Source organism: Polyodon spathula, chromosome 4 (assembly GCF_017654505.1).
Source record: "Polyodon spathula isolate WHYD16114869_AA chromosome 4, ASM1765450v1, whole genome shotgun sequence".
Lineage (NCBI taxonomy): Eukaryota > Metazoa > Chordata > Actinopteri > Acipenseriformes > Polyodontidae > Polyodon > Polyodon spathula.
The window spans coordinates 64742242-64759306 of NC_054537.1; positions in this window are offsets into that span (position 1 = coordinate 64742242).

The window sequence follows — 17065 nt, forward strand, 5'->3', positions numbered from 1 at the left end:
AAGAACACGATCAATGTTGATAGCGAGAACAGGTTGCTCGGCCCGTCAAGACTCGATTCTTGCGAGCAAATGATTTGCCCTATCTAAAGGAATCTTATTTCAGAGTGCAGAGGATTTGTTTGTATGTGTTTTTACTTAACATTCTATTCAATGCATTGTGAACTGTTCAGAACTTGCTCCCTCTGCTCCTGTGCTAAGTTTGATGCAAGGACTTTGGCTCCCTCTGCTCCTGTTTTAAGTTTGATGCAGATACTAGGGTTCACTTTATCTATGCTATTTAGGATTTATAAACTTTGATTAAACTTTTACCCTTTTTTCTTTGGCTGAAGCAGTATAATTAATTTTACCTTTTGTTAGGATTAGCATGGTTGCTCTTTTCAGCTGTACCTTCTGCTGTAACTCTTACCTACAATTATATACGTTTGCATGGTTGGAATGACTGGAATATGGTACATTGATCTTGATATATCTGATCAGGCCGTTTTTCACAATTATGAAAGAATAGCAAGCATGTTAGCTTGGTCAGTAAATGTCCATGTCACTCAGGGCTTGGAGATACTAAGGCAGTGCCAGAAATGATTTAGTGACTGTGAACAGGCTGGCTGCAGGGTGACGTCAGGCCAGAAAGGAGTAGACAGGCAGTACTGGTAGGTGAAAACTGGGACACTGCGGCGCTTTATTAACTCACAGAAAATAAAAATGCTGAACAAAACAAAACACGGCACTTGAGCCAAAATAAATAGACAAACAAAATAAACAGACACTAACAAACGGGGCACGAACACTAACAAGTATGGTGCTGGTGCTTCCAGCACTCGTAGCAATTATTTGCTTTACCTTTTTATTTTACTCTCCTCACTCTCTCCCGTTCTTTCGCCCTAAACACACAACCCTGAGTGGGTGAAAAGTGCACCTTTTATACCTCTGTACTGAGACTCGATTGCTAATCAAGCATTCAATTGGAGTCTCGGTACATCTGCATGTGAATTAATTAGTGCACTCCCATGACACTCATTATACACTTTATCTGCACGTGAAGTGATGTGCAATCCTCCTGCCTAAATACAAATCTACATTTTACATTACTCGTGCTCATAACCCACATTATATCCCATGCATCTATACATATACACCCAACATATAAACATAAAGACACACAGGGGCGGGCAAACTGCTACAGTGACTAAACGCAATTAAGTGTTCTAGGGAACAGATTCAATCAACTACACGCTTGCCTCAACTGTCAAGTCCTCTGGGAGTGCCCAGTCATCTATTGTTCCTGCAAACAGCAGTGATGTTGAGGAAGTGTAGTTGAACCTTGCATTTCCTCGTGTAGTGGAAATCCTGCACAACACAAAAGTCCGTGAGAGAACAGAGCTGAGCTGCATCACATAGGTAAAATGCACAAGGGCAATATCCCAGCACACCTAAGGTATTGGGATAAGAATGTTTATTTATGTTGAAAACATGCATTGTTTTATGTGCTACAGTAGTCCCTCGCAAATACAGACACCATACATTCGGATATGCTGGACACAATGTATGGCCCCCAATAATATCCAGTTAAGTGTGATACTACGTCACTGTGGATTGCATGATCCAAAGAGACGCACTGATTAAAAAAAAGAAACATCTGTTATAGTGACACCAAAGACAGGACGAAAATAAACGGCCAAACAGATATCAGTAGCCTACTGAATCGCTCAAACTAAGATGATTGAAAGAGGGCATATAAACTCATATTTTACAGTTTTTAAACTAACTGCGATCAAACGGTTTGAAAAGGGCAAGAAGCTATAAAAAATACTGATGGACTTCAGTGGTTTGAAACTCATAATATGCATGACAGTAATTACAATTCTGAATTTGAAGTCTTTAGTTGTTTTTTGCAAAGAAAAGAAAGCCTGACTCATACCAGCAGAAAACAAAAGTAGCAGGTAGGGTATGTGTTTTACTTGCATGTCTGTCTCCAGACATGTGCAGTTTAGCGAGGTACTACTGTACCAACATTGCTGTATTTTACTATAATAATTTGACTTTGCTACAAAGAATCATCACAAAGGTTGAGGTTCATAATAATTTGATCTTGTTTGACGAACGTTTCGACTGAAATCAAAAAGAATACGTTTTGGATAGACTTCATTGAGTATATAACAATAGCAGGTGACACTAGTTTAGCAGACGGCATGAAAACACTCCATGGCAGCCCAAAGGTTGTGTGTTCCTGATGACAAAGGAATGCTCTTTCATTAAAAGTAAAACATGCCGACCCCGGGAAAAAACACACACAAACGGACATAGCAGCTGCTCCATATGTGCGGTTCCTCATTCAGGGCACCCAGAATATGTTGGACACCAAGAGGATAAGGAAACGTATATCCTTCCTGAAACCTTGTGCCTCAGAATCACACTGACCCTGTTGCTAATTTTGTGAGAGGGGATTTATGCAATTAGCAGGGGGTCGTCAATATAGTTTTGCAATAGTACCTTTCATTTGAAAAGATTTGTAAAGTAGAGAGTGAAGGCTGAATGCAACAAGAATAACCCTCTGTGATACAAAAGCACTTTTTGGAGTTTTTATACCATATTGTTAATTGTTCTTAATTTTCCATGGTTTCATCTGAATGTGGAAAGATAAAAGCAATAGTTATTATTCAGTTGTATGTGAACAAGTAATCCTGTCTAACAGAGTTAATCCAGAACTTTAAACATCAAGTGGTAATTCAATATGTTTATTTGGAGGATAACTGCAGTGAAAGGACATGCTGCAAATGCTTTCTGGCACAGAGGAAATCATTTTTACCCCTGAGTATTTCAGAAACAGTAGGCATCTATAAAACAAATATAGCATGAGGTATTCTGACTGTCATCACCATTTTGTTTCAGGTCTGTCTCAGGTGTGAACAAACAGGCAAGTCGCTGGCAATGGGATGGTGAGGAACAGCACATTTTTACAGTGAGATCTGTAAGTGCTTGTGGCAAAGTGGCTGGTAAGGGGAACAAGTGTAGCGGTGATGCGATGCAGGAGTGACAGGCAGACAACGGTATTTCAGTGAAAAAAAGGTGCTTTAATTATAATCCAGGTCTGGTGACCGTAAAATAATGAATCCCTGTCTATACACAACAATGTGTAAAGTGTGGGGATAACAAAAACAGGGCACAGTCCCGAACCAAAACACAAGACGCGGTCACCAGTCCTGGGTGCGTGCAGACGTGCAGGTGCTCAGTGCAGACACAGCTTGTGTGGTGTGTAGTGGTGCTCCGGATCGTGCTGACCCTGGCGACAGCTCCGGAGGTGTGCTTAACTGTCTAGTGCTGAATACAAAAACAGACAGTTACACGGACAGACACAACAATACAAAACACGAACACAATCCACTCTGAGAGCTCCTCTCTCAGTCCTTCTCTCTCTCTCCATTCGTTTAACCCAAACGAAGGAAAAGATCAGCGTTACCCTGGCCCCTATATGTAATCCTGCATGATATCTAGGTAAACGGTTGCAGCTGCCTTATTACTTGCAGCTGCTTCTCGTTTACCTTTCAAATCAATACGGTCTTACAACAGAGTCGCAGTTCTTTCCAGGCTGACCCACTTCCCTGACCCGGAAACGAACTGTCAGGCCAGCCCTTCCAAATACTTCTCCTCTCGTTCTTTAGCGCCCTCTCAGGTCGGGAGGAAGATTCATCACCAGAACTCATCTTTCCGTCACAGTGCTGCATAAGATAGTTACAGTATGTCTTCTCCTTTAAAGGCGTGCCATTCTGTTTTTGTATGCTATCTTTGTCTTGTCTAACACTTATTTTTTTTCCAACGCCTATTTTTCAATATCATTTTGAAAAAAAAAAGAATGTCACATCACAGCTGCAACCCAATTACCAGTCAGGAGGTCTGAAGATCAACTGATGTCATCCGCTTCTTCTGACCTGCCCATCCTAAGTAATGAATGTTGCCAAACTACTTGACTTGAGTAGTGTGGGGAGATTACAACACATGTGTTCTGTGTAAACATGCCTAAGCACTGTTGTGTTTGGGCTAAAAGTGTCTTCAGCACAATTGGTTCTGAAACGAATAACACAGCCAGCAAAGATACCTAGCCAAAACAAATGCTTTGATGACTTAGGGGCCTGTAAGTATCCTTAATGTTAGCTTTGTAATTGGTGTTTTCTTTCTTTTAATAAGAAAATGGGCAGATACAATTTAGAGTGAAGAATGTTGAGAAACCTTTCAGTAAATTTGATAAAACCTGGACATGTTCCAGTAGTATAGCAGCAGAGTGTTTGGATAAAGCCCTTTGTATGGGGTGGTTTCTCTGCATGGATGGAAATAAGACTGCATAGGAGTTTTACATTGAGCTTGATTGGATAGTGCACATGAGAAGCTCAGGTGTGTCTAGCTCACACTAAAACCAGAACTGACCCTCACAGATATGTGATGGGAGTCTTCTCTCCACCCTCTGACTTGTAACTGAACATTGCTACAATGTGAGCTTTCAAAAGGGTAACATTTTAAAGATTTTTTTTTAAAATAATAATAATAATAATAATAATAATAATAATTAAAATCAAAACCAACATTAAAGTGTTTAAAATAACTTGTATTTTGAAAGTTGCTTAGCAAATCATTATGTTCATCACGGATGGAAACACTTTTCAGATATCTGGGAACTTCATCAAAGACGAAAGAGTGTTTGAGTTCTGCCGCAGCATGTTCTGAATATCTCAAGCCCCTCGACCTCCTGGGTTCATTTTCACACCTCCCAGTCCTGCCCGCCAATGAGACGCCTAATCCCTGGATACCGCAGCTATTTATTTTGGGTTCTCTATGATGTTCACATGAAAGCGTCTCATTACTTTCCAAGTCCCTGCAGATATTAAAACCTAATGCCTAGCTTTGCAATCAACAGTATGTCATTATAGGACGAGTGGTAACAAAGGTATGTAACAGGAGCCTGTGGCTTTGCTGTATGCGTCAGCAGCATGCTGTTGTGATCTTGCCTCGCTGAAGCCTTGTTGTGCCTAGGGTCCTAATAAAATATTATAGACTAGGTCCCCCAATATAACAAAATGTAAACATTTGAATAATTTGCACATTTTAATCATTGATATGCAGATATTTATTTTACTAAAGTTATTGTTCAATAAGGCCTTACTAACACTGGAGGTATTTCTTCCATCCACTTGGGGCAGTGTTGCGGGGGGGGGGGGGTCAGGTTAATTGCAAGAATCTGGTATACCAGCTAAACCTAGAGAGAAGACAAAGAGGTCACAGAGTTGCTTTAAAATTCTGAGCTTTAGAAGTCACCAGGATGTGATGACTGAAGAAGAAAATGAAAAAGAAGAATACATAAGTTAAGATAATTGTGTTATCTTAGACCTGTACTAGATTGCTCTTTAACACGAAGGGGAGTAAACAGCTGCCTTGAATTCTAAAGGCTCCAGTACGGTGGAATAAAAAAAGTAGAAGGGACACTTTCCTATAACCAACTAACAGGGCCCAGAAACCAGGCTTTGTCGTTAGACATGTTGGTAATTATTAAAGACATAACAATGAAACCGCACAAAAAAGGAACAGTGTTTGATTTATTAGACTTATTTGGAACCTGCACTTGAGACTATATGACAAGTAATCCTCTCATCCATAATGCAGCCAGTGGTGTCAGCAGACCTCTGCATACTTTATTTAAAAGCATACAGGGATGTTGCAGTAGCAGACAGATAACCCACATCTCCACATCCACAAATTGACTAAATAGTATTTCCAGACACCATTCAGTTTCTCTTTGAATTTCATTTTAAAGTTAGCAGGCTTATGGGATACTGTTATTGAATTTTGCTTTTCTGGGATTTATTCTGTGCACAGTGATCTCCTCTGTATTGTACAGGGTATCCTGGACAGTTCAGACTGATGGCACAATGTGCACTCTTTCACCACGCCTTTATCTTGTGCACTGTTTCTTAGAATTTCAGATTAAAGATAGTGTAGTGGAAGTGGTTACTCAACCAGGCTGCACCACATGTCCACTATTCCACTATTGTAGCTTCGCTCTGCCTGCCTGATTGTAACTTGGTATCTGGTATTATAAATGGTCTGGTACTGTGTTTCATTCAAACAACAGTAGCATACTTTACTATGCCATATTTCTGTGTACAGACTATGGCCAGCAGTTTTGCATCACCTAGAATTTTAGATTGAGACATAATTAATATATATATATATATATATATATATATATATATATATATATATATATATATATATACATAATTTAGATATTTTATTTAACATTGCGTAATTGTGTAATCATAGAAACTACAAAATGAGATTACAAAAGTCTGTCAGAAGCCATAATAGTAGTAGAGCATTTCATGTTAGATTTTGACATGTCACATTTATCAGTTTTTTGTTAAGTACAGATGAACCTGCTTTATATCATGACTGCCATACAGCCATAATTCATGATATAAACTAGGTGTCACGTTTACCTATGACAGCACATTACGAGTGCGAGAAAAAAAGAATGCAAACTAATGGTGAATTAAAGAGCAGTTTTTTATGCTGTACATGTTTTAGCTGTTCTTTACATTTAAACAAGTGTTTGTTATATTATCTAAAAAAGGCATGAATTGTTGACTTATGAGCACTATCAGTTTGGCGTTACACTTGTTTTTTTTTTATATGTGTGTGCATTTAAAACATAAGAATATAGGAAAGTTTACAAACGAGAGGACGCCATTCAGCCTATCATGCTTGTTTGGTTGTTAGTAGATTATTGATCCCAGATCCTCATCAAGCAGCTTCTTGAAGGATCCCAGGGTGTCCGATTCAACAACATTACTGGGGAGTTGGTTCCAGACCCTCACAATTTTCTGTGTAAAAAAGTGCCTCCTATTTTCTGTTCTGAATGCCCCTTTGTCTACTCTCCACTTGTGACCCCTGCTCCTTGTTTCTTTTTTCAGGTCGAAAAAGTCCCTTGGGTTGGCATTGTCAATATCTTTTAGAATTCTGAATGCTTGAATCTGGTCGCCTTGTAGTCTTCTTTGTTAAAGACTGAATAGATTCAATTCTTTTAGCCTGTCTGCATATGACATGCCTTTTAAACCCAGAATAATTCTGGTCGCTCTTCTTTGCACTCTTTCTATGTATAAGACTGACTTTATAATTTGGTGATGTTGGTGCTTTGTAACTAAACTGTACCCCATTAAGACCGCCCACGCAGCATGTGACAGGCTGCACAAAATGTCAGTTTATCAGCTGAGGTGATTATTGGTTGTTGCGTTATTAGTTATTAGTTGCTTTGGAAATTAATTATATCCTGTGATTACTTAGTAAAGCCTGGCCAAGCAGCATTTGACAGAGAGGTCATTTCTCAAAGAACCTATGGTGCTTGGCGAGTGGTTTTTCAAAAAATCATGTTAATAAATAAGCTATCATCTGTATGTGGAAAACCACAAAGCAGTATGTAATTCAATATGTTATCCTGACAACTGAAAAATTAAAAGCACAGGGTATTACACATTTCTATGTGAAAAACAGTTCTCAATAGGCTTTATGAAGCAAAATGTGTTAGTTCTATAGGGTTATACAAAAAATAAAAGATGTTGGTCAAAGCTGTAGTTTTGTTTCATGAATGTGATTCTCCAACACTAAATAATAAATCCAGCGATGGAAATAAGACTCGTATTGTATTGCATTGCAGTTTCCTCCATGCCAGGTTTTAATATGTGCTCGATAAGCCCCAGAGTATAGATAACAAGCTCAGGTGTGTTTTATTAAACTCAGTAAAAACTGGAATGGATCAACTGCTATGCAATAAGAGTCTTATTTCCATCCCTGCAAATCTATTTCCAATGTAAACCAGATCATTAAACGTGATTAACTATCAGGCTGAATTTTCTATCATACATTAGTGGCTCTGAATGAACTACTATTTTGCAATATTGCATCGGTGTGGAATCAGCCACTCTTAGTCTGGTTTATTTTTCAGTTGTTTGGTTTTAAAGAATTCATTTAAATTAAAAAAAAAATTAATAACCTCAACATTCCTGCTGATGGGGCATGTTTTGTAGTGGAGGTGGCGTGACATTGTTGATTTTAATTCAAGACCTGCTCTTCCAATTGAGATGAAACTTGGCATGGAGTAGGAGGCAAGGTGGCGCTTCAGGCTGGCCTCTCAGTGTTCAGTGTTCTCGCCAGTGTTCCACTTCTGCACGCATCAATGCCTGCTTTCATCTCCCATAAAGGCCACTTGCATGGCAGAGCACTGCAGATAATCATTTCTAATTTTGGCAGCCTGACTCTTGACATCACTTTTTCCAGTTAATTTAGTGGTGGCCCCGCTCAGGAATGTCTCATGCTTTGTTGTAGAGATGTGAAAGTTTCGGTACGCTCCAGTCGCCTTGCACAGCTGTTCAGTCACTCATTGCTCCCTCCCACCCTGGCAAAATAAAGGTTTAAACAAAATGCACAAACGTAACATAGGCTGGGCATTTGCCGTCACTATAATTACCAACACAGGTCGACACTCACCAAACTATCTTCCCCACACAAAGGATTTTGCTCCCTTATATACATGTGGCCATTCCCCAGTTACCTAATTGGAGAATGGCCACACCTGTGATTGTTGGCATGGACGGATTTAACCCCATCCCTGCCAACCATACATTCCCACACACACTGTTTACACAAGCAGGGCTTTTGCCCTGCCACAGTCCACTTATCGCCATATAAAGTGAATCGGGTGTGGATATGTTGCATAGGTACCCGGACTGCTAATAGTACGTGAGTCAGCACTAGCACTGCAAGTGAGGTGGTGCAGAAATCCTTCCCAAGCTGTGGTCTCTTCAGTGAATCCATGTCCTTTTTGTTTACTTTACTATTTTATGGATGCTTTTAATGGCTTTTCTGGGGGAGGATTAACAAATCCCAGACCATCACTTACCACCTCCTACTCAGCCCACAGTGTCTAGGGTCCAGGGTGGAGTCCAGCCCAGAAATGATGGCTCAGGTCCAGAGCCCCTTCTCTATTTAGAGTGGTTTACCATGGGTTGAGCTCCAGTTCTTCACCAGGCATTTTTTTTCTTTCTAGAAAACTATCAGTAGCTTGCTTCCGGGTTAAAGGGATGAGCTTTGATGAGCCGAATGGCATTGACAAAAATTCCAGTACATCTTTTCTTGTGTATAAATGTCATCCTGTGCTTAGAACACAATAACATTTTTTTTATTAGTAGTTGCTGAGTACAGTCTTTGTTTTTTTAATTTGTAATAAGTTAATATGTCACAATGTGTTAATGTATAGAAAAAAAACACATAACAGCAGTATAGAGATTTATTTCACTTGTGAAACACATTTCTTAAAAAAAATTAAAAAAAAGTTTTTACATGCCCATTTATAATCTACATGAAACAGCAGAACAAATGACCAAAGAGGACCTCAATCAAAATAGAGAAGATGCTAATCCGAATCACAGTGGCCAGCCTGTTTGAAATACGGGAAGCCTTCACTGCTAATAGGAAAGGCAAGCAAACAGAGAGGAGGCTGGGAACAACTGGTGACCCTTCAGAATGCAAGCAAGTATCTTAACCTCTGTGCAAAAGACCCGGGCTCATGTGCATTTGTGGTTATAGAGCTTTGAACCACATCTCATCTCACCGACAGGGAACAGAATCTGTAATGGCAGTGCATCACACAGCACCGCCCGTTCCGCAAGCACCTGTTCTTACTATTGAAAGGACACAATTTCCTGCCTTCTGTTGTAACAATAAACCCCCTTCTAGTTACCAAAATAAGAGTAAAGTTTCCAAAATAAGAGATTAAAGGAGAAAAACGAGCAGGCTCTTTTTTTATTTTTTTATTGTGGACAACTATATCACTGGGATGAGAGCAACAAAATTAAATTAGCTATAGTGCACAAAAACAAATGCATCTAGAAAACAAGTTTTGAGACAGCAAATTAACAAATTCCCAAGTCATTTTTAAGGTTGTCGTACATTAACTTGCTTTTTTTCCTGGCAGGCCAGGTGGATATACTCTGAATACACCATAGAGAGCTCACAAAGACGTAATAAATAACTTTGCCTTTTAGAGGAAATTATTTGCAGGGTCTTACAGTTACAGAAACATCACTTTGATTGTATTCTTTATTTCCTTCTGATCAGCGGCATGAAACTGCATCTGACTGAGTAGATGGAGGTAATGCTTAACAGAGGCCTGGTTGCTCAAACTCCTAATGTATTATACTTAAAGGGTAAGTAGCTTCAAATATCATTTAATTGCTTTTTTTTTACATTTCCTTTACTTTGCATGATGTTTGCAAACATTCTGAGTGGTTCTGGGTTACAATTTTCCAGCAGGTTTTGAGCAGTGATAATGATAAATGGAGCAACAGAACCCAGAACTATTTAGCCTCACAAAACAGTAAAGGAAAAGTAGAAAATAAAAATGAATTAAAATGGGTATAAAAAGGATTTAAAATACACTTTATTGAGATGAGTTCTGAAATCGAGGACAAGATGGACCCTCAGTTTACAATGTGTCATTAATTTAGCAGAGAGCAGCACCCTATTGATGCTTCCTTGTGTTATGAAATCCCTAGGATGGGATTCAAATTACAGGCTGTGACTCATAGTTTCATTTATTTTTTTCCTGTACGTTTATTTAAAGCACATAGAAGCAACAGCTGCTCTTTATGGAAACAGTAATTTAGAGATTTTTATTCCTACAGGGAGTTTTTAAATAAACGACCGTAAAAAATGAAGGATTTAATAATATAGAACTGCAGTACATACTGGAGACGATTTAGCCCTCTTCACTTGACCTTCAGTAGTAGGTCCATGATCACAAGTGTTTTTATGCTGTAGTTTACTAATATACAACATGTGAATTTTTGTGTGTGTCATGTGTATGTAGATGTAAAAACTTTGTAAGTAAGAATAATGCTATTTAAGTATTGAAGCTCTGTCTCGTGAGCGCCAGTGTACCAACTGCACACTGGTGCTCACAGAACGTGGATCTCCAGGGCAAGGCTGGCAAGAGACGTAACACAGACCAAGGTGTTGTGTTTCCCAGCTCAGCAACTTAACCACTGTACAAAACAGCCAGGATTATTACAGAGTGGAAGCACTGCTCAGAGTAAAATACCTCCTTTCTGCCACTGTGAGTGTTCAAAATACCACAATAAAACACTTGCCTTCTAGAAGAAAGTATTCCCAAAGGCTAACAGTTACAGGGGCTTTGTTACTTACTTTGAATTTATTCTTCATTTCATTCTGAACAGGGCCATGAAACCCCCTGACTGTGTGGATGGAAGCAATGCTGAAATTACAGCATGTAAGTTGGCAATCCTACGCTATTACCCATTTTATCAGCACAATTCTCCAGTAAGGACCTGGGAGGCTCGTGTTTAATAGCTAATCAAAGATTTACAAGACTGTATCACTACAGGCCTTTTTCATTCGCAAATTAAACATGTATCCCTTACTTTAGATCCTTATTGGAGATTTGTGCCAAGTCATAACATATGATTGGCATCCAACTCGATATTATTTACTTCCACCCACTCAGTGAAGCAGTGTTCATACAGCTGATCGAAAACAATACATTCCAAGTTCTCACAGTGAGTGCTAAAGCCTGTGAAACTTGTTGCACAATTGACTGTTTTTCAGTGATGGACCCCAGTCAGCTCGAAACAAATACATTCCTCTAAAAGGTGAGAGATCTATTATGCAAGCCCTTGGTATGGTTTCAGAGTCTTATTGGTGCCTTGAGTCTTCCTCATCATCCTCAGTCTAGAGGTATTCCCTGTTCTGTGCCTAAATCATTTAGTTTCTCTTGCAAATAAAAACAGCAAATTCCCATCCATCTTATTTGGTTTTTTGGTGGTACAGAAAATAATTAATTGACACAAGCACTGATTGCCACAAAAAACTGTAAAAGGATATATTTTGTAATAAGAAAAAAATGGTCTCAAATTTGTGAGTTAGTAATATGTACATTGACTCGTTTTATAACAGTTTAAGAATATACTGTTACTTGCAACTTTTCAGTTAAAAAAAACTGCCATACTAAATAAAAATTTTATGTTGCCTTCATTATTTAAATTCTCATTGCATAAGAACATCTCTACAAATGATAAGGTCAGTTCTTCCTACTGTATACATAATTAATTAATGCAATAACATGTATTAAATTCATTCATTTATTAATTAAATACTGTATGTCCGTTCTCTTCTTATACACCTAGAGTGTAGTTTAAGGTGAAATTACTCAATCACTTTAAGAATGACAAAAATAAATTATGTTTTCTTGTCCTCTGTTTTTTTTTTTATATTTAATATTTTTTGGTGTGGTTGCCAGTTTTTTCAAACATTCGCCAAGATAGCTCTTTTTTCTCTCATATGGCACCATCTTTGGAAACTGCACTCACATTTTCCAGCAGATGTGATATTCAGGACCAAGGAAAATGTACTGTATAGTATGTACCTTGAAAAAATAACAATGGATTATAAAATGATTTTTAAAGCAACAGTTTATTTTAAATATATGCAGTGTGATTTTGAAAACAGAGCAATGTATATATTTATTTGATTCGGATTAGCTAAGACATTTTCCAGAATGTCATTTGTCATTTGTGATGTTTGTACATTCTGTCCTAATGTGACTAATAATGTTTTTTTTTCCTATGGTATGTTTATGAATCACACTCTAGGCTTGGGTGTAAAGAGTGACCTTCACCAGAGAGGTGCAGCTTATACATATCACAGAATGCATGTCAGGGATTTCATTTGTTATACAAATAGTAAGTTATGGGAGGGACACACAAGCAGTGGTGGAGGAAGAGGAAGATGGGCCCCAGTACAGGACCTTATTGTGGGCCCCCCTCCCCAAACGTTAATTTAATCCTTATTTATAAACATCAAACACACCAAATCAAGCGTTCAGTATTGAACTGTATTTAATTGTCAGAATGTTATCATGTATGAAACAGTATGTAATAAGAACATGTTCTACTCGCCTACTTTATTTTATTTTGCGTACATCTTTACATCCAACACTATACATTTTTTTAATCATAAACAAACAGGTTTAATCACTAACCCTACCAGGATTACCCAATTACGCGATCACAAAAATTATTACAGAATTCACCATTCTGCACAAACATTTGCAGAAACAGTCTCACGTAGGAAATCGTTTTTATTATTATTTATTATTATTATTATTATTATAATAATGTTGATTTGCTGTATTTTATTTTGGTGCCTGCAGCAGCACCCAACAGCTTCCGTCTAATCTACAGGATGAATCAATAACAATTTGCTACATTTCTCTCAGATGAGACATTAAACCACAGTCCTGTCAGCTCTCATTATAAACATAAAAGATCACTTTTCAGAGAAGCTACATGCTGAAGAGAAGATTTCTGCTAGCCTGCAATTCTGGGGAATCTATTAAAACTGGAGTCCTGTTTAAATCTGCCTTGGTCTCGGCCTATTTCTGATAGAAACAAACTGTTGATTTCAGTGACAGATGGAAACATGGCATTAAATGCACCTTAGATTGATTGGGGCTTTGCATAGCCTATAACAGACATAGTAAAAATGGGCTGGATCCAACTGATATACAATGGGAGTATTTCAATTCTTGCTGCATCTTGGTTTAAATATCCAAATTGTGCCAGTTATTTAAGGGGTGTTGTTTATTTTTGAATGACCCCTGGAAGGTATTTCCGCTCCTGGAGGAGTGAGCTTGACCATCCCTGGTTGGTGAAGCAAGTCAAAAATGTCTGTGAAATCTAATTAGTTGTGCATGATTACCTTTTCAGTTGGAAAGAACTTCTGCTGGAAGAACTCTCCATTGAGTGTAATCTCTAAATTATGATTTCACGATGGAAGGAAACTTTTCTAGCCAGTTAGCTTTTTCTTTTTTTTTATCTTAATGACTTTTAGCTTTGTCAATAAGAAGTCCAACAAAGAATGAGAGGGCAGCTTTTAACTGGCTTTGTGAGCAATATGTTTGAACTGAGCAGGAACAAGACAGAATAAGAAAATCCTTTACTGTGATTCACCATACTATTCTTCTTTTACTCAGTTTTAGATATTCAGTCCTGGGCTTCTCTCAAGCAGAGACTGACAATTATATGGCTAGTGTTTTACTTAGGAGTTCCTCATCTTGTGGCCCTTCACATAGCTCTGATTTATTTCACAAGATGAGGTTTGAAATAGTTACCTGATGGAAAATTGATGGGCCTGTAATACATACAGACCCCAGTGCAGTTTGCATTACCTCTGCCAGTGTGTCCTGCTAAACGTTACCTGTGTAACAAATCCACCAATTGGACAACTGATTTTGTTCCTGACCAGTAAATGTTTTAAATCACCTTTGCTGTTGCTGCAGCTAGTAGCAGGAACATGCCTATTTGGATTTCAGAGTAATAGGGGGAAGCAGGGTTAGGGTTAGGAGGAAGCGCTGTTAGCTAAAATTATCGCTGGGTAATGTAAACAAACAAACTGTATCTGCTTTTTGAAGTAGAGTGCACAGAAGCACAAGCTATGGAGGACTAGTAAACAGACACAGAAATTATACTCTACTGTAAAAAAGCAACAACATTAATTTACTTTTAGTGTGATATTTGTATTTCTTTTTAAATTGAGCTATAGCAATTCAATGACATTTTGATAGATAATGTATGCTATGTACTATTTAACAACCACTCTCCCACCTGTGTATTTTTGTTAGGACTGGCCAAAGCACTTTCATGTAAATAACACAATTTAAAATATGAAATTCAGCAGCTTCTGTGCATTTTGCAGACACCCACTTTGCAGGCTCTGCTCTCGTGCCAAGTCAAATGAGATCAGACACTTCGTCACTGCTCACCCCAGGAGCTAATTACCACTTTCGTTTACAGCTGCCTCTGGTTAGTTGAACTCGGTTTCTAAGACAACAAAAAGGGTGTTAATTTTCCAAAATGCAGCTCCAGACAAGCGAGAGCTTATGCAAATGTTACCCTGTGAGTGTCATTTAGGAAAAAAAGCCATAACAGTTTTTTTTTTTTTTTTTTTTTTTAATTTGGAGAAAGGTCTGCTTGTATTCTAATTATAAGTGTTTGAAGTAACAATTGTTGGGTGTTTTCTCAGAAGGAATTGTTTTGTTGTTTGTTGTTTTTCCATAATGGTAACACTGCAGGGTGGTTATGTTTAGTAAGTAAGAAAGGATTTGAAACCATACCAAAATAATTTAGTATGAGGATAATAAAAAACAAAAAACAGTACATAAGGCACAAAGTGGAAATATTAGCTTACTGAATTTAAATGTTTGTAGATTGACTGGGTGAATTTGATGGAGAAGATTGAAGACCAATCATTATATTAAAGACCAAGCTTTATGAAAATCTGTTAATAATATAGACATTTTCCAGTTAAATTCTCCAGAATTATAATGTATTTTATATAAAGCTTTTCTAAAAAAACAAAACAAAAAAAAAAAACAAAGAGTGATAGAGAGAGAGATAGAGAACTGAGAATTAACTAACTGGCGATTTCTTACTATTTTTGGTGTTCGGATTGCAATAGGATTTCATTGTTGCTCAACAACATCACAAACTTCTAGAGAGTTACGTCATTGAAATATATAGATTGTGGCCTTGATTAGACAAGTTAACCACTTATTGACCATTTACAATTTACACTGTGCTGAATTTTAAGAGGGAGTGACTTCAAATGTCATTTCAGTTGCTTTTTTTTACATTTCTCTTACTGTTCTGGTGTTTGATTCTGGGTTCTGTCGCTCCAATATTAAGTTGCTGTCATTTTCGACAAATTCTGCCTTTGAGCTTGTTCAGGGACCCAACTGCTTTCTTCATTCCTTTCAAATCATGACTTTTCAACTCTGCCAGCCCTACCTCTCGTACACACAATACAGACAGAGAGAGAGAGTAGGTGGGGCTGGCAGAGTTTAAAGGTTATATTATGTCGTGATCTGAATGGAATGCAGAAGTTTGTTCAAAAGAATCTGAAAGCTACTTACTCTTTAAACAAATCATATATATGTTATTATTGCGGCTATCATAAGCAATGCACTCTGCTTGTGTATACAATACATTTTACAGGTGAAATAAAATAATGTTCCCTATATGGTTGTTTTTTTCCTTTTGGAAAACAGCAGTGTACACTAGTACAAGCAAAAGTACTGTGACCCACTGCTTCTTTTGTCCAGACTGCCGTGCTCTGCTCATGTAGCGCTGGAGAATGTGGCCGTTTTAAATGGACACATTCCAAAAAAATAAAAAAGAAATAAATGTTTATGTGAGGAGCATGCAATTGCCAGCAGTTATACAATGTGGCATTTCAGAGACAATAAAAAGAGTCTGGATGATTCTGCTGTAAAAGAAATGTTATTACTATAATAAACCTTCAATCCCAGGTGGACTATATCGAAAAGGTCAAGCTATAAAATATCTAGTTGTTGACCAACAGTGTTATTAAAATTTTCTTGCCTGCACTTCTTGTTTTCCACCCTGATCTCTGCGCCGAGTATTTCTTAGTTTTTTAATGTATTTCTGCAAACATTGCATTCACACTTATAATCATGAGGCTCAGTTTCCATGCTTGGGTTAGGAAAGAAAAGCACCTTGACAGAACTGTTCCAGAGGAGCACATTTAACTCAAGTGCTGCAGGAGCATGTTTCTGCAACACAGGAGCTGCAGGCTGCAGATTTATCGCATGCACTTCTGCAATAACCTATGTGTTTCTGATCTTTTTGGCCAGGTTGTGGTTTAACAGTACTGTATCAATTGACATTTATAGTTCACAGTGTATTCGACATCACATCGTAACTGTCATGCTGTAATAATGTACAGGGTTGTTTGGATGATGCTCCACTGGAATCAGCCACAGCTGGATTTGTTTTAGAGCATTTTATAGTACCAGTGATTTCCCCTGGATTGCCTCAACCATCTATCAGTGGTTATCCCAGGCTTACCGTTAAAAAAATCCAGCTGTAGCTTATCCCAGCAGGGTATATGTTGAAAAAATGTACACCTAAGCCAGGGTAAGCACTGACCCTTT